At 44.4% G+C, this 19,142-nt stretch overlaps 1 long non-coding RNA gene across 1 annotated transcript in view; it reads left to right on the plus strand.

The window, feature by feature from the left end:
* Positions 1 to 11,411: 11,411 nt before the first annotated feature.
* Positions 11,412 to 19,142, plus strand: part of LOC140258274 (uncharacterized) — a 33,659-nt gene continuing 25,928 nt past the window's right edge. The window contains exons 1-3 of the long non-coding RNA XR_011905225.1: positions 11,412 to 11,542; positions 15,716 to 15,921; positions 18,651 to 18,942. This is a non-coding gene — a long non-coding RNA (uncharacterized lncRNA). The remainder of the gene's footprint in view (positions 11,543 to 15,715; positions 15,922 to 18,650; positions 18,943 to 19,142) is intronic.

Raw genomic sequence — 19,142 nt, forward strand, 5'->3', positions numbered from 1 at the left:
TGTGACTGCAGCTTGTGTGTCACCAAACATGTAGGAGGAAGGCCAGGCATCCATTACATCCATCGTGCCCTTGTTTTTTGTTCAAAGCACTGTAAGCTCACTCAGAGGACGATTTCAGCAGGATTTCTGCTCCATGAGTGAGAGCTGTCTTGCTGCGGCAGCAGCAGGGAACAACAAAATTTATGGCTGTACCTATGCTAATAACCCGCAGTAACAAAGCAGTCTTTGTTTTTTTCGTGTAGCCTCTGTTAAGGCACAGCAGCATCTTTCCCCTTTTTCTCCATAGGAGAGCGGATGGTGTTTACTAACAATCCTCCTTTCTGCTCTTGGAAATACCCTGCTATGGTAAATTGCAGAAGGCAGCTTGTTGGAGCTGCATCCTCATTTACACAGAGATTAGAAGGGTTTCGAGGGGCAGTACCAGACAACATACATCCCCAAGGTAGCTCTCTTCATGACTGTACTTGGCCTTAATTACATTATACCGCCCTCCCAAGAGAAATCTCTGACACTTCTGGCTTTTATAAAGCTATACTTTATCTTCTTTTTCATTACATAGTAGCAACTCGTTAGGGCAGTTTCACATTCTGCCTTTCCTTCATCTTGCAAGGCAGCTGTGTTCCTGCATGTTCTGGGTATAAGTAGACCAAGATATTTCAGCTGTGGAAAATTTAAGGGCTTTACCAAACAAACAAAAATAAACAAACAAATGAAAGAGCAGTTAGATTGTTTAGATTCTTCTCTGAAAGATGTCTTTCCCTTTTGGATCAGTTACTCTTCTGTAATGATGCCATTGTGGGCAGCGCCATAAAGGTAAACCACAACCACCAAATGCAAAACGAGTTTGGCTAATCCCCTGCATTCAAACCATCCCTCAGCTCTCTATTGATAAATAGAGCTTATGCTCTCGTCCCAGTGAATGCAAATACTATTTGCTGAAAGACTGCTCTCCTGGCTACTTCTCATTATCACACTTTTATTGCCAGGGATCCTGGAGCTTTTTAGTAGCTACCAAATCAATAACGCTGTGGCATTCATACATTTCTTATTGCTGCTGTGCATGGTACAGCATGAAAGTCTGTGCTTTCTAGAGGCTAAAGCTGATACTGATAGTTGTGTACTCATACCATCCTTTTTATCTGCAGTTTACAGATCTTAATTAAGATTTACGGTGCTGCTATGAAATGGGTCCTTATATCTGGGCAAACCAAGATGGCCAGATGTTGGAGGGAAGGGTTTCAGGAAAGCTCAGGCTTTTAGTCAAAAAACAAAACATAAAGCAGTCAGCTCCTAAAGCAGCGGGATCCCAGCACCCTGCAAAGCAAACTGCCTTTCTCTGAAGTCAATCCTGGAGCCAGGGGCTGCAGCCCAGGAGCTCTGACACCTGAGTCTGATGACATTCTTTTCTTCTGTTGTTCCCTTTTTGGGATGTTTCCTAAAAATACTGTATTTTAGAGAATCGATTGCCCAAGCCTTTAATTCATCACTGAGGAAGTTTCCTTCACAGGCTTTAAAAATAACTAAATAAATAGCTATTTACTAAGCAACAAAAATGGAATAAACGCAATCAGTTTGATTCACTCTAGCTTCTGGAGACACCACACTGGAGACAAGGAGGCTTCCAATTTCCTACATGAGTCACTATGTTCTTGGATTCAACCTATCAAACTATATCAGCCAATCACATTATGTAATGTAATATAGCAAGACACAACTGCCCGTGTTTAACCTAGAAAAGATTAAAAAACACGGCCTACCACCGTCATTGGGCTGTCCTGGCAAGAACTGCCATTCTCTTTTCCATCCAGCTGCCCACCCCTGCTGTCCTTCCAGCCTGGTGAGCTGGGAGAAAACCTGTCATTTTTAGGAACAAAGATATGAGAGGTTCTGCTAACAGGGAAGCAAATGCTGCTCGTGCCACTTGTCTGATTCAGAGTCTTGTTGTTCTGAGGTTGAGCCCAGGGTGCTCTGTTTTATAGCTATGAGGAACCAATTTTCCCTGGCTGAAAGCTGGGGCACCAACTGCAGCATGGGTGGGAAGGCTGCTTATTGCAAGTGCTGCCTTGTTCTCAGCTCTGTAAAACACATGTGAAGTGGTCGAAAATGGGATGTGAGGAGGTGATGAGAGGCTTTTCTCCTTAGCTCTGGCCTGGTAAGGGTGTCAGGGTTATGGTAAATTGCAGTGATATATGAGGGAAACCCAGTGGGTCTTTGGTGTCTGAGGTGTTGACCTTGGCAGTGAACCACGTCATGTTTATCTTAGAGGCAGAGCTTGGACAGAAGGGATAGGAGAGGAAGCAAGGTGAAGTATTAGGGATGATGGAGAAAATTGTGCCTTAGGAATATGTTAAAAATACTACTGAGCAGCAAGAGCATGACTGCATGGTCTGGTGAGGGCAGGAAAGAGTCAATGTGAGGAGCCTGTCCAGGCTGCTTTTAAGCAAACGTTACAATAGTGCACCTCTACACAAAGCCATTATGGATAAATGTCTCGGGAGAGGAGCTTTTAATGTGTTTCAGTCTGAGGTAAATGATCCCGTGCTGACAGAGGCTGTCACCTTCTCGGTGCCAGCATCCTGCATAAGCAGCCGGTCCCCCAGCAAAGCCTGTCCTTTATGAGACAGCAGCTGGCATTGGTACCATTTGCAACCAGCCACATTAAAATAAAAAAGGTGGCAAAAACCACCAAACAAACCCCAAGAACAACAACAGGAAGAAAAAAAAAAAGAGCCTCAAGCTGTGCTGGAACAGAAAGTAATTAAGAAATATTTCATATCTCCAAGCGGCCCTGAAATTTTTATTCCTGTACATGAAGCTCCGTAGGCTCCTCACGGGCTTCTGCTGCTGCTGCTGTGTTTCAGTGCAATAAATCCTGCTGCCTTTGGAGCCTGACAGCCAGTCCGGATGTGATCGGAAAACCAACGGGTGCTCGCTGTAAGGTTTAGTCCCTGCCTGCATCAAGTCTGCTTATATCAGTCAAGCTAGGGTATGCTCCACGAGCCAGCCAGTGTAGCAAAATGCTGACCTTGCTGGGGATGATGAAGATCAGAAAAGGTGGGGTGAAGGTGAGGGATGAGGAGAGAGTGGATGTTCAGAGAAAGAAGCTCCCAGCTGCAGTATTCCCATCCAAAACCCATGGGATCCATTCAGCTTGAACCCAGCCCTGTGAGTATTTATGGCCCTGTCAGGGCTGACAGTCCCCAAATTGAACTTATCTGGCAATAAATAACGTATGTTTTAATCTCAATGCACCATCTCGGTGCCTCCCCAGGAGCACATGGCTCTGGGTTTTGATAGGCTGTGGGACCAGGGCTCCGTGTCCCTGGGTACCCCCAAGGCAACAGACAGTGTCTGTCACCCACCTGTGTAGGACCGCATGCCCTGTTCTGCTGGCAGCTGGTGTGGGAGGGAGGCGGAGATGCAAGCAGGCTGTTTCTCCTCTCTCCTTCTGCTGATCATAAGAGAGAATAGCTATTAAATATATATGCGTGTGTGTATTTCTAAGACCATCATCACTAACTGCGTAAAAACCTTTTGTTCTTTGAGTTTGTGTTGTTGTCTATAGGTCTAATTCTTTCGGGTCTCAGTCTTATTTCCCCTGTTCCCCTTCATCTTCCCATAGGACCAGAGGTAATGGCCTTAAGATGTGTCAAGAGAGGCTCAGATTGGATATTAGGAAACATTCCTTCTCAGGAAGAGTGATGATGCAGTGGGAATGGTGGGGGTGGGCTGGAGTTGGACTTGGGGGTCTTAGGGTTCTTTTCCAACTGTAATGATTTTATGGTTCTGTTATTCTGCCACCTATTAATCTTCTTGGTAAAGATCAGAGATTCACTGTGTTTGTTCTGAGCAGTCTCAGAGAAACCCAGCAGAGCTGCCTACCCAGTTAGCAGCCAGCACAGGAAACTGTTAGCAGCAAAGCCCTTCAGAAAACGCATGCAGGGCTTGGGGAATACACCTCTGGTTCCTTGCCCTGCAGGTGATGGGGATGTGGCTTTCTGAGCCGGGCAGGCTTCACCAAGCTCTTGATAATAAGTGAGGGCGCAGGTTGTAAGTTCCCTTTTCTTGCTTTTATTCTCACATTTGCTGTCAGGTGAGGCAGTTAAGATGCATCAGTGCAGAGAAGGCTCCATCTTTTTTGTGTTTGCTTTGGAAGAAAAGTCATGGTTCCATGTTGTGTTTGAGTAAGAGTAAACAAGGACTTTGTTATTTTAAATGGAAGGCTTCATTTTGATTGTAGCGTTGCACTGTATCTTCATTAAGCTCTTGTTTTTGCAGACTGTGATATTTGAAGGTTGAAAGAAACTAACACTTCATTCAAAGCAACTCAGATCTGATATTTTATTTCACTAAGGAAGTTATTGGGTTTATTTTGGTCTGTTTTTAATTTGGGAACCACTGTTAGAACTGAAAGCTTTTCCTGAAGCAGTTTCCCAGGTCTCAAATATTCTATTATTTCCTAAGAACTTTGAACTGGAGGATGCCCAGCTACCTTCACTCTATGGCTAATTTAGGTCCTCTTCAACGTGCCTGTAGCATAAACGATTTTGTACCTTGGAAAGGTTTCTCAAGAGGCTTTTGCTTGAGGGATGTGGAGGAAAGCCAAAGCCCCACAGCCCTGGGGGATGCACAGATTGAAGGACACTTCTCCTCTATGTGCTGAAGCCTCGGCTCCTTCCTGCAGTGCCAGCTGCATTGCCTGAGCTGCAGCAGCTGCCACCGTCCGGCCCAGCCACGGCTCCCATTGAGCATGGGCAGCTGCTTCTATGCTTAATGTCTTCCTCCTCCTGTCCCTCAGAGCACTGATTGGGGGCACCAATTAAGTCCATCTCTTTGCTGCTGTTTCCTTTCCCCTTCTGTTTCTTTCCTCCTTCCCTTTTTTCCTCTTTGTTTTCTTTCCCCTCTTCCTCCACGCGTGAACTAATTGATGTCTGATCTATTCAGAGGTTTGGCCCTAAAAAGTAACCTTCAGTTAACTGCTCACATAACTTGCCTGTCACTTTTGATAACAGTCAGGGCATCATTTTTGCAAGTGTTCAACAGTAAAATTACTGCTTTGCTCTTGTCAGGCAAATGAGCCCTGAGGCTTGTATGAGAACCATTAATGATCACACCACAGTGGGACTGGAGCACTGGGCGGCCTGGAGAAGCACCGCTCCTCAATTCACCATGCCCCTGCTGAGCAGTTTAGGTTTAATTAACCTGCATTAATGCCTGCTGGGATAGCATTTTCCATGCCTTCTTTTTCAAGGGGTCAAATGGAGCTGGAGACAGCTGCTGGTGTCTCAGGTGCCCTCTGTACGTGGCTGGGATCCTAGAAATGTTTATGTCTGTGCTGTGGAAATAAACTCTGCTTATTATGCTCATAAAAACTGGTGGCTATAGCCTTGGGCTTTGCCAGCCTTGTGAGCTGCTGGAGAGAATTATTGACAAAACATAAAAATGCTACGGCTCGTGGTGCTGGCTGCATGACTGTGCTCTGTGATGTGCGTTTGTAGGGACAGAATTATGCAGCATTTCTGGATTGTTCTGCAGAGTCTGTGTGGGTGGGTGTTGCAGTTCTCCACAAGTTATGTTTTCCATTTACATCTATGCAGTAATCTAATTAAGTTTACTTTCTAATGGCAAAGAACCCCGAGGATGTGATTTGCTTTGCTGAGACTGCACCCAGCCAGCACCAGAAGTGTGAGCATTAACCACCGCAGCAGCACCTCAGATAGAGAGGATGCTGCTGTCACTGTTTAACTGCTGGGTACCAGGCAGGGGGAGGTGACAGCTCCAGGTCTAGGACTGATGTTCAAGAGGAATCCACAATTTTAATGCAGCTCTTGACTTTGCATATTCTTGCCACTCTTTTTGAGGATGTTTCCCCACTGTTATATGTTCTTGCCTTTTGCTTCCCAACCATTTTCTAGCATTTTCCATACTCTGTTGGTTCCTAAGTAGTTACACAAGAAAATCCCTTCGACTGAAACCCTGCTTAGCAGACAGGGCTGTATCCCTGCTGATGGGAAGCCTTGAGCTCGGCATCATGGTTGGATGTCATAAAGGCTGGGTGGGGGGTCCAATCTTGCAGATGATTTTGAAATATGAGGTGTGAGGTCAGAGTAAGACTGAATAGCCCTTCACAGAGCCCAGGCCACCAGCTAACAAAATGAAGCTGAAGCAACAGTAGGTTTGGGACTGCCCTACTGTGTGTCTCTTTCTCCTTGGGGTTACATCCTTAGAGTAGGTCAGTAAAGTGTGTAGGAAAGATCTGATGTAGCTCATCTGATGCAAAACTCTGTCTCTGAACTGGAATTGTTTTTAGGCAGACAGCAAAATGGTAACAGTAACCTTAGTTCAGATTCTAACAGCGCAGGAAGCACTGGGACCCACTACACAAACATGCAAATGCCTACGCGAAAGACTTCATCACTTAAGTCCTATTTCTTTATGGAATTACACTTCAGTGGGTCTCTGCTGAATCCAGCCTTGCTCCTTTGCTGCAGAAAGAACGCTTCTTTTTCTTCTTGTTGGCTTACAATTTGCATGTCCTAGAAGTAAAATAAAACTAAGAATCAGAAAATGATGCAGCTCTCCCTGAATATGGAGTTCAGACTGGCTGTGGGGTTTATAAGGTACCCACCAACCCCTGCTTGATTGCATCAAAGCTCCTCTGGCTTTCTGTGTATTTCTGGAAGAGGCTCTAGATGATGAATGAAGGACCTGAGCCTATTGAGACAGGGATATGCCAGAACTTCTGGTGTTGTGCAGCTGAAATCTGATCCTCTTTTTAGAACACCCAGAGCAGAGGGCAGTTCATGTCCTGGGATGTATGAATGTTATTTACATGGTCACTGTCCTCTGTAGGAACAGGAGCAGCAACGCATCAACAGTGTGATAGAAGAGAAGTGAAGGCAAACCAATGTGGCTTCCTATTTCTGGGATCACCAGCTGGGCATCCTCTGGGCTGCCTTTTAGGCACCATTGCTGCTGCCTCCTTCCTCATGCACCATCTGCCTGTGCTTTCTTAGCAAGAAACAGGGAGAACTGATTTGTCCACAGAAGCACTTTTCTGTCCTTATTTCAACATTTCAGTGCATGGTTACCAGCCCTGGCTTCAGAGCAAGGAAAAGTTGGTTAAGAACAACAACAAGGACTAGAATGGCTGTGAGAAGTTTCTTACAGCACCAGCAAAGAGCTGAAAATCACCCTTTAAAGTCTGCCTGCAGAGAAAGGTAAGATGGCTGTCACATCAGTACTGTTTACCCCCTGCGTTCCTCCCAGGATGGAGGGGACTGCTCACCAAAGAGGTGCTCTTCTGAGCAGTGTTTGCCCGTGACTTCTTGTGGCTTGACAAGCAAAGGAACTGAATTGCTAAAGAAGCAGTCAGTAGCACGTATTTACATAGGTTAATTGCATAGTACAATGGAGGATCAATTTGATTTTCAGTGGGGCTGCTGATGGAGACATCTCCCTGACAGTGCTTCATGACCGACAACTTTCCTTGATGGTGAATTATGTTTTTTCCAGGCCTTAGTAGGCTGTAGCTCAGGATTTAGCAAGGGCTGTGGGTTACATCAAACCTTACTTTTGCAGTTCTGTGTGAGGGATTTGGTTGTGCTATGCACCTCGGCCAAATTTATTTGGTTCATCATTGTAATCCAGTGAGATTTCTAAGGAGGAAAACCGCTGTCATTTACACACGTAATAGCTATTATTCTGGGTCCCTGCTGAATCAATATTGCAAACTTCCCCCAACAAAGATGAAGAATAGATGATTTTAGGTTATCTGAGTCCTTAAAGCCTACCAGTAGTAGTCATATTTTCATTTTTGCTAGCCAGTACTTATAGTCATCCCATTGCCTAAGATGAGTATGAATGGTTGGAGTGTTATCTCACTTCTTCTGGGTGCAGCACCCTTCTACTCTTGGTGAACAATTACAGCTACCCTGACACAGTCACTTAGAGCCATCTCCGTGTCTCCACTGCTCTGCCATCTGCCACCTACCCCAGACCTCCCCTTGGCTGCAATCCAGGACCCTCACTGGCTTTGCAGATGCCCAAACACCCCAGTGGCTGCAGAATGGGAGTTTAAATAAAACAGAGCACTGATGCAGAGATGAAATTAATTAACGTCCCCGCTATTAAATTGCTGTCACTAAGGGAAGACTATTGTTTTGCTTCTAGGATGACAGTGTTTCATTAGGGGGGGAAAAAAAAGCTTGGAAACACTTTATTATGTTTATTTATCATAAGTAAGTTACATTGTTTTTCTTGTGACGTTAGCAGAATACAGAGCTTTGGCTCTCTACCTTGTGTTGGGAGAATTGCTATGAAAAGTCTGCTTTTCTGAGCTCCTAGGTTGCACCAGAGTCTGTCCATTTCTAAAGCCTCATCCCCTGACTACTTCCACAACTCAGCAGCCAAACGCCCCAGTGAAGAGCCATTCTTTCATATAGTCATTTAATTCCAAAGATGTATGGGCAAAGTGGCACACACCTTTCAGAGCATACGTCAGCTGTGGATTGGTGATGAGTGACTCTAGTGGCAGATAAACAGCTGTGTGGGGAGAGGAATTGATCCTTTCCTGTGTTCTATCCTTGTCCTGCTTTGAGTAAAAAGAAAACTGCTTGTGTTTCATGTTACTGGAGGCTTGCATGTTCCTTAGCTATGGGTATACCAAGAAGCAGAATAAATACATGAGAAGTAAGGAAATGTTTTTAAAAAGCCTGCTGGAATGTGACTTGGAACCCTAGGAAAGGGCTGCAGCCATTTGCACCCAGGGACCATCCTGCTGCCAATGGTGAGCTTCTCTAGCTTGGCATTGCTTGACTAAATTAAACAGTGTTCTTGTGTAGGAGTAGAGGTGCCTTGGTAGGGGTGCTATGGTCAGGAGGTTTGGGCAGCAGCTGTCCTTATGACTCCTAACTGCAGCCAGGGCTGTCATTTTCTCACTGTCAGAAGCACTAAATTAAATTAAAACAAACAAGCAGCCTCCCCTGCCCCCACCGTGGACACCTCTATTTTTACTATGTGAGCTAGGAGAAGAAACGTACCTGGAGGGTACATATAATTTATTTAGAAATATAGGAAAGGAGAATATCTGCAGTTGATGAAAAAATTCCCCAGTCCTTGGGGTATTTGATCTGTTAATTATCCATACTTCAGAACCCATTATTCACACTTTTCTGCTTTCCTCCAAGAAATCTATTTGGCAGCTATATATGTACATATATATATGTATATTTGTCGTTTTCTCTGAGTTCAGCAGGACTAAAAGAGAAGAAAAATTCACGTTGTAAACTATTAATAAAATGCAAACACACAACAGCCCTCTTTGTTTGATGGTTCCCAGTAAGCAGATTGAGACAGAGATTTCTATTATGTCAAGGGATTGAATCACAGAAAAAAAAAAAGGAAGTTTTGCAAACTTGCCTTTGCCCAGCTGAACAACCAAGGACAAACTGCAGCTCTGTTTGGAAGCACGTTTGGCTCACGCAGCGGTGGTGACTCATGTATATTAACAGCAGCAGGGATTTGGATCTCTTGCACCTTGTTGCTTTTATGCCAATCTATTCATCAGCATAAACATCTCTCCTCTAGACAAAGAGGGAGGCCCTGAGAACTCAGATTTACTCTGGCTTGGTGCAGAGGTTTCCTTTGACAGTGATGGGTTGTTGAACTACCTGAAATGGCCCCTGGTGCAGTGCAGGTAGGAACCAGGACCCAACCCTGAGTATCCTGGATATTTTGAAGCATCACAGACAAGGTCACCTTTGTGATGCAACACTGCTGGGGAAACAACAGCTCTACTTTCAGAGAGAGCTCAGAGCCATTGAAGGGGCTTACAAGGAGAGGATGGAGGGCCTTTATAACATATGTTCCTGTTTTTTGCTGCTTTGTTGGGCAGTTTTCTTTTTGTCATTAATGAACTCATGCAGAGATTGTTTCTCTGGCATTGTAACATGACTGCCCTAAATGTGCCTTGACTCTTTCCAATGGAAAAAGATGAGTGTCACTCATATTGCCCTGATTAAGTGTTGTAGGCATTGTGTTAAAAATGCAGCCACTACAGTTTGTTCTTGAAAAACACGCACATCTTCTGTCAGGATAAACAATTCCAGCAGCATGTGGCCTTTATGACAGCTATGGGCCTAGGAGAGACTTAAATGGTACACATAGAGCTAGCAGTGACCTTCAGGAGGGTGGATTTCACTCTCTGAGCTGGAGGACAGTTTGTTAAGATGGGATTTCTATTGCTTCTCTCTGTACGTTGCAATATATGTATAGCTTCCTTGGAGCTGTATTTTCTGGGTTACTCCGAATCCTCTCTTTTAAACTGTGAACTGTGAAGGCAGATGAACACAGTGCTCTGCTGATATTTGCAGAGTGCCTCCTATCCCATGGGTAATGTCATGAGGACTAATGGAGCTGCAGTCAGCTCTCTGTAGAAAGTTGGGTGATGTTTTCATTGTCTGTCTCTGTCTTCAGAAATGTTAGGAACTATTTTCACTCTAAAAGAGCAGTGATGCAATGGCACAGCTGCCCAGGGAGGTGTGTGTGGGGGGGGTCACCATCCCTGGAGGTGTTTGAGAACTGTGGAGATGTGGCAATGAGGGACATGGCCAGTAGGGATGGGTTGGTAGGGTTGGACTTGGCGATCTTAGGGGTCTTTTCCAACCTTTTTGATTCTATCATTCAGTGCTGTTGGGTTTTTTTATGCCACGTCTTCTGCAGGACAGAAGTGATTTGCAGAGCTATCAAATGAGAACAAAAGAGATGCACACATTCTGAGTCACGTGAAAGAAAATATTCCACAGTTAGAGAAGCTGGTTTGAGGCTGTGAACCATGTGTGTATGATGGATCTCCTGAAAGACCACAGTCCCAAGAATGAGTGCTTCCGTTTGTAGATTATTATTCTTTAATTATTATTATTTTTAGTGCATTTTATATAATATTCATGCTTTTTCAGGAATGGAGTTATATGGTAGGGGCATGCATACCTTCCTATGGGGCAGTTCTGTTCCTAGAATGCCTCAAGGCTCCAATGAGACTGTGCCAATCAGATGTCCACCACATCAGAGGTAGATGAGTCTGAGGAGCTGGGCTGTGTTCTTCAGGCTGATGCTGCAGCTGAGCAGAGTGCCAGCCTGGGAACAGTGCACACGAAGGTAAGGAAGCACATGTCTGAACTGTCTTCTGTTGTAAATATGACATTATGTATGTCAGTGAACCTAGTGTCAGTCCACTGTGGTCTGTTAATTTCAAGAACGGGACAGCCAACACGTATCAGAATGTCCTCAGGTTCCCCAAGTCTGACTGCAGGGTGGGATAGGAGATGAAAGAAAAGCTTTGACTGCAAATGCTGACGTTGTGTTGTGTTTTTATTTATTGTAGGTCAGAAAGTCAGGTTAAAGCTGTGCCAGGGAGCAGCACTTTGCACATGGTTACATTGTAGACCAGAGAACCAGGGATCCAAACAGTTCATCTCTACTTCAGCCAGCTGGCTGGGACGTGTCAGCCTCTCTGCAACTCAGCTCACAGCCTCATAACACGGTGGGTAAACTCCAGCTCCAGCACAGGCTGACCTTTCCATAAACCTGCTGTGCTGCTTTATATCAGCTGAGCCTCTGACCCAATCGTTTTTAAATGCCACTGTTTGCCAACCTTGCATTGTTCCCGCAAACCAACTGAGTGTGTTAAGAGAGGATAATTAGGGAGAACGTGGTAATTAATACCTCAGATAATAACCCAGAGGTGTAATTTAGCTGCCTGACTTGCACTGAATTCCCTGGGCTGGAGCAAGAGCAGCAGAAGAGGCACCTGCTGATGTCTGTCCTACAGCTTCAGCTCTCTGCAGGAGGCAACCGCATGCTGAGCAAACAGGAGCCCTGAGGTCCCTCCTGAACTGCTAATGATTGCCTTGCAGACAGCAATGGCATGTCACCATTGATTATTTTCCTATTATAAACTTCTTTCTCCTCTCCCTCTTTGCTGTGATCCGTTGGGTAAACACAAGAAATAGGTAAGAGCGGCTGAGGTTTGTGCACACCAAGTGTTTAGAGGAGGGGAAGCACTGACTCGACTGGCAGTTATTTTTTGTTCTTAGGAAGTGGCTGAAGTTAAAAAGGAATCCAAGGGGACTTGATGGCATATGGATAAAAACCTTTTCCAGGTCAGTGAGGGCTTTTCTACACTGACAACATAAAGGGCGTTTTTTAACACCGACTGCTGTCCTCAGTGCAGCTGCAAATGACAGAGCATCTCCCATTGCTTAGACCAGAGCCAGCATTGATTTTGTGCTGTGTGAAGTCTTTCTGTTCCTACAGTTTTGCCCCAGTTCTAGCTAGACTTACAGGTTTGCTTAGGTAATGCAGTCATTGACATGGCCTTATGCTTAGGGTTTGTGTTAAAGCAAGCAGCTATTGAAAATCCACAAGATTGCATTTTCCTACCCCAAATACTCTCAGGAATTTGGTGGAGCTGCCATGCTTTTGCTCACATAAACTTCCCTGAGCCACGACATTAAGGTTGGGCACTATAACTGTGTATGAGTTGAATGTCTGGTCTGTGTTAGTTCTCTAATCTTTAAGCAATGATTTAGTCCATCTCAAAATAGCTTAGTAAAAGAAGTGTAGTCAGTTGTTCTCCTGATTTACTCTTTATCTCTTTGCTGAGCATGGTGGAAGCCTGGCTGGTTGATTAAGCAAGTCAACCTATTTTGTAGCAAAATGCAGATGTTTTTAAAACCTCTCCCTGTTCTATTTATTGTGCAGTGTTTGGCTTTTGTTGTTGCTTTTCTTTTGTCTTTGTGTGACACGCACCTTCGTTCACACAGCTTTCCTGATGCAAAGATATGGGTTTCTGCAGTACAACATGACGGAGAAAAGGACAGGAGGAGGTTTGTGAGAATAGAAAGGCAATAAGAAAACGAACCTGATGTTATTTTACAAAGCACTATCAGAGTTTAGCAGGGAAACAGGACAACAAAATTTGTGTCCTGCTAGGATAAGTAACCTTGTTTCTGCCTGGTTTGTGCTATTTGTTTTGGCATGGAGAAGGTGGTTTGTGCCTGATGGGTCACTAAGTGTGTTATACCAAGTCTTGTTGTTCGCAATGATGGTTATAAAAAGTGGGGATTTGTTTTCCTTTTCTAAATTTTCTCTCTTGTTTTCCCTTCCCCTTCTGGCTGTCAGAGCAAATTTGTATCTTCTGGCAACATTGGGGAGGTGGGAAAGATGTCAAGAAGAGGACGTAAAATGCATTTTAAAGTGAGCTGTTAGGAATTGGTTTGACATTTCTGACAAAGGGAAAGGTTACTGCACACAGCTTTTCAGCTCCTATCTTCTTATTCCTTTTCTTGTCAATCATAACTGAAGGAGAGAAATTCCTCATCATGACTGCCTTGTTCTATGCGCACAGAATATCTGGCAGCCGGGCTTCACTTGGCACCAACCACACTGCCCAGGCTGCGTCTGGTGTTTGGGGACATCTCTCTTGTGTGTCCCCTGAGCTTAAGGTGAACAGGCTGCCAGGGTCAGGGGTAGCCCTGGTCTCTCTCCCCACTGTGTTTTCCCATCCCTTTTGCAGGAATAAGAAATGTCTGCTCCTTCCTTCTTGCATCCTGCAAGGGGACCTCGAGCTTTGCCAAGTGACCTCCTGTAGAAATTTCAGATCTCAGATTCGGAGCTATTTACATAATCTAATGAACCTTTATTTTTAACAACAGACCAATAACACTGTTGCCAAGTTTGGCACCCAGGGATGTTTGGCATTTGACCTTGTTCCTTCTCTGGTGACCTGCTTGGGGGTCCAAAAGAGTGATCTGACCCTGGAACTGCTGCCCAGGCAGGTGGTGGAGACACTGCCCTACTTTAATAGGTGCTTATCTCCTGAGTAACTCACGGACAGGAAAAGAGTAAGATTATTTGCCAGCTCAGTTCATTATGAAAGCAGCAACTAGCTCTAAATGGCTTTTGGTCTCTTCTCAAATTCTGCTACAGGACCGGCTTGATTGCTTCAGTTTCCTGCAAAATGAAAGACTGAAGCACTTTCAGTGTTTTGGTAAAAATATGCAAATTTGATTGTTTTTCCAAAAGCAACTGAAAACATGAACTTATTTGAGGAAACTCTCAAGTGTCTGCTCTTTAGCTGAGCATTAACATTTTCCGATGCAGACACAGCAAACAAGTTTCATTAATTCTTTTTCTTCTAGTCAGAGCTTGCTTAGCAGTTCTGTGGTTTTCATTTAGCTGGGAGGGGGATAAACCTCTGCAGAGTTTCTATCTCTGCTTCTGGGTTGCAGCTCTTGGTTTTGCTTTTTTGTCTTTCTGGATTAAACCCAAAGACACCGTTTCCAGAGGCCCGGAGAAGCCTCCAGAGGCAGAGCTTCCCTTGGCAGGCAGCAGAGCACAATTGCAAAGCAGAAAAGAAGCGCCTGATTTAGCAAGCAGTTGTTGTTCTCCAAGTTGATGAAACAATTAGCTGGAGATGATGCTCTGTTGCTGTTCTGCTCTTTTAATAGCACAGTGCTCCTTGGGCAGGACAAACTTCTCTGTAGCTTGAGCAAACCAGGTGAAACCACACAGAAGGCTTCACTCAGCCTCTCCCTGAGCCTCACAGAGGGGATGCTCAGCTGGCAAAGGGCAGCGTGTTCCTCCTGAAGGAGGAAACTGACCTGCCAACAGGAATACTTGCTGCCTATTGAAGCAGTTAATAAAAACTGGAGCAATCCCCTTCCAAAAATGGCTCTAGCAGCCAGACAGCAGACAACATGTTAAGCACTGCCCTTACCTCCCCATGCTGGTACAGAAGGTGCACTATGTTCCCTAGTGAGCATGGGGTGAGAGCAGCTCTGATCTGCAGAGGAGTGACATTTCTCCATACCCCTGACATCCAATATGGATTATATGGAGAATGATGAAGAGCAGCAGTGCCATAGATCAGACCAATTCAAGCAGCTACAGGTCTGGAGATCTGTTTGTTGTTTCTTTCTTTCCCACTACTCCTTCTGGATGTAAATAATGGTGTTTGCTGGGCTGCAAGCTGAGCCTGATTCTAGATCTGCTGGAAATGCCAGGCAGGGGATGCCTCCACAATTCCATGTTGCTGTATGTGGATTGGCTCCTCCAAGAGTTGCAAATAAACAAGTTGATGGCCTGATTTTATCAGCCACACAGGAAGGTGAATATAAAAACAAACAAACAAACAAAACAAAACAAAAAAAGAAAAAAAAAGAAAGAAGAAGAATTAAAAAGGGGATTAAAATTAACAGTGATCTCAATTCCCTGAGTTTCAGTGAAACAATCTCATTAATCCTGTCTGCAGTGCATGTACTATGTCTGTGCTCCCCGCTCTGACAGGTCCCCAAATCACATTCACTGCCATTCATTATGTGCAATGGGATAAAACATTTATTCAGAGTCATGTTTTATTCCGGAGGAAAAAAAAAAAAAAAAAAAAGCTATTTCTGTAAACTCCAGACATCTGATGAACGGGTGGCACTTCCCCTGCTGGCCCTGGGCCCTGTGCCCAGAGCTGGGTCCTGCTGGTCGTGCTGGGATCAAGCCACCATGAAGCGGGACAGGCACTGGCCTCACCAGATCTCGTGCTTGGAGGCAGTACAGACTGGTTTATAAAATGCAATTGTTCTGGAGTGATCTTAGGTTTTTTCCTAATTCCTGTTGTGGTGACAGCAGCTATCTAATGAGGAATATATTATATTTTTAGGAGTCTACAGGAGTTCTTGCTTGATCAACCTGCCTTTTAGCTCTTGGGAACTTCACTCATCCACTAAACGTGCAGTCTGTGAAAACGAGTGTCTACAGGTTGAGCCTTTGCAGATAAGCAGCAGAGCTCGTTTCCAGCCAAAGCCTGAATTGTATGGTAAAATGCTGGGAGCTGAAAGCAGATGGGTGTGCAGACACGTCGGAAAGGTAAGTTTTGAACTTTGCAGCCAGTCCACAACTTGCCGCACTTACTGGCACATTTAGTAAACCGGAGCTGAGTGACACATTTGCTGTTCAGAGCCTTCAGATCACCCAGGTCTGGTGATCTGGTCGAAATCTGCTTTTTGTTCTTGTTGTCATCAATTGCTGTATGTAAATGAAATGCTACAAAGCCATGGCTATAACAGAATTATTTCACAACAATACTTTTTACAAGCAACAAGTCCAATACAACCTAGATTTCTATGCCTTTCTAATCTGTGACTCAGCCCCACAGTAGAACAGATATCCTCTTCTCTGTTTGTCCCCTTGTGATGTGCCCAACAAAGCCAACACTACTTCCAGTGCTCAGCCAACACCTGCTGTCAAATTAGTAAGAGTGGAATTTGGCTCTGCACAAAATCTATGAGAATGCTTTGAGAGCCCTGCATCAAATTTGCCTGAAAATGGCCAATGCATTTAGGAGTTACTAGGGGTTTTGATCTGTATGCTCTGTTAAGCCTTGTTTCCTAAGGAACGCAGGCTAAACTATTGCTCAGCCTTCTTAAGACAGTTATGCTCAAGTGTAGATGCTATGTTAAATCAGGAAGCATGAAAACAAATTAAGGTTTTAAATCACCACAGATCAATTACCAAGCAGCTACTGCAACCTGCTACCTCTGCTGGACTGCTTTGCGGGCAGGAACATCTAAATCAGTGCTGCTTACCCCTAGCTTTCAAAACATGACTTATCCAGTGCTGCTGAATCTCAGCCCTCTGCAATCATCTTGCTTTCAAATCACTGTAGGAATAATAAAAAAAGAAGCTCTCTCTGTGGGAAAGGCTCAGGTTTTCTTGTAGCTCTCAGTTCTCCTCAGTCACCCATCAAGTAGACCCAAGCTGCTGCTTCCATTCCTAGGATACAGTGCATATTTAATTCTTCTAGCATCTGTTATTCAGAGCATCTTCAGAATATCTGCCACCTTTTATCCCAGTTGCTTTCATAACAAGAGTTGCTTCTTTCTTGAAAAGCAGCTGGCACTGCACTGAGCTGGGGTATTAGGCTGCTTATATTTAGGGTCCTATCTAGACTAGAGTTACAGTGAAGTGAGAGTACAAGGATGATTCCTTATCATCTGATTATGAAGCAGCTAAATGTCATAAGACAGAAAGGACCTTAAATTTCTGTTTTTGTAACCCTAAATTGGAGAGGGTGCCTTTGGCTTTTCTGATCTACAGCAAAACAACGTTCCTATAACTAGAAATTGCTCCATTTAGTTCCTGAGGGAAGAATCCATCCAAAATGAATATCGTCAGCAGTAAAATAGCTAACTTTTGGGAAGAAGATAGCACATGCTATAAAAAAACACGACCCCACAAACAGAATTTCCCCCTATAGACTGATAATGACTCATTTCAATGTTGAAAACATAATTGAATTGCTCCTTGCAGCAATTAGGAAAGCTTGTTGATGTGCAACTACTTAATTGTGTTTTGATACTGTGGACTCACTGTGGCAAGCTGCAGGCACCATTTTGCCTGTGAAATTAGTTGATCTTTGCTGCTTATTCTTTCCCAAACTCCATCCTATTCCAGAATGCACAGAGATCAGAAAGTGGTAGGAATTTTGGGGAGACTACAGGCCTGTGTCTTTCCCAGCCAGCTGTAATGGCTGCTGCCCAGTGGCACATTAAGCGTTGCATAGCTTGTGCCACTAAACTGTAATTGCTTATGTCTGCACTATTCCAAGTGACGATGGTTAGCAAAGGCTTCTATGTTAAGATGTTGTCTGAAAGGGTTTTGGGAGCAGTCACATATATGCAGCTCTTGTAAAACTTAGGCATCCAAAAAGAATAGGATGTGAGAGATGTCCAGGTACAATTTAATATCTGCAGATGATCTGTGCTCAGCACCTGGGTCAAGGCAGGTAGGATGGCTAGAAAAGTAATAAAAATATGATGTTTTCCATCCCCAGTGGCCAAATGGATAAACATCTTCAGCATGGCTTGTTGCCCCTGGTGGCATCTGGTTTAGATGCTTAAGCAAAGGCATAAATCCTGACAGGGACAGATGTTAAAATAGCAAGGATAGAATTCACGTCCTATGGCTTGGAGTTGCTACTCCAGTCCAGACAAGCTCCTGTTTAATGATGTTTGCTGATGTATTCATCTCAAGAGATAAGGAAGAAAAAAGGTTGTTTGTTCTCTGCTAAGGGGAGTCTCGGAGATGATCAGAGTCACTGCCCAATGGCATGTGGGACCCAGGGAATGAAAGCTGTGCCTGTGAACATCAGGATTCCTTGTTAGGGGATTGTGCAGGAAAAAGCCAGCACGTCTCTTTGCTACTCTGGCTGCCTGCCACGTTCTGAAGTATGAGCCAGCCCTGTCTGGGCAGCTGGATCTGCTTGAGGATTCTGCCAATGACGAGGCAGGCAGCTTGTGAGCGTGAGAGGTGGTCAAGCTGTCAGAAAGCATCCCTTCCTCAGAGCTGTTATGGAGAGGATACAAATGCAAAACCAGCTCCTTCGCTTTGGCCAAGACCAGCACCCTGGGTGAAGAGGCATCTCCACTTGCCTGTCAGCCATTATGACTTGGCATGGGCAAATGGATGGAGAGATTTGATTCTGGAATCCAGCATTTTGGGAAGACTGTAGTTTATTTATCTACTTTTTAATCTTGCATGCCTTCACTTTAGAGTTGTAAAATAATCCTTTTTTTTTCTTTTTTTCTTTTTTCAAGTCCTATTGTTAGCCACCTGCAGTAGTCACGGTCAGCAGTTGTGTCAGCACAGCCAACCTGTGGCGTCCCAGTTGGGTACATTAGGAAAGAGTGGAATGATTTGATTCTGTTGCTGAAACATCCCAGAGGACAAGCCGTGCCCTCCAGGTCAGCAGATTTGAAGATAGATCAGAGTGTCTCCAAAACACAAAGAGAGTTCAGATCCAGAGCTGCTTTCAGGCCAGGATGAATCACAGCAGGATCTAGGATGCTCCTCTGAAAGTGCTGCTATGAACATCGATGAGTGAACCTGGTCAGTTTTTTGTAGTCTGTATTCTGACTTATGTGCTTGTATTTTATCAACAGAATGTACAGTTTCAAGTATGATGATGTTTTTGAAATGATTGTTTAGTTGATATTGTTGTTAAAAAAGAAAAAGAAAGAAGGGGTAGTCAGTGAAAATGGAATGACTTCCTTGGTCTTGGCTGATTAACGTTGATAGTAGATTTGGAG

This window comes from Excalfactoria chinensis, chromosome 13 (genome assembly GCF_039878825.1).
Source record: "Excalfactoria chinensis isolate bCotChi1 chromosome 13, bCotChi1.hap2, whole genome shotgun sequence".
NCBI lineage: Eukaryota > Metazoa > Chordata > Aves > Galliformes > Phasianidae > Excalfactoria > Excalfactoria chinensis.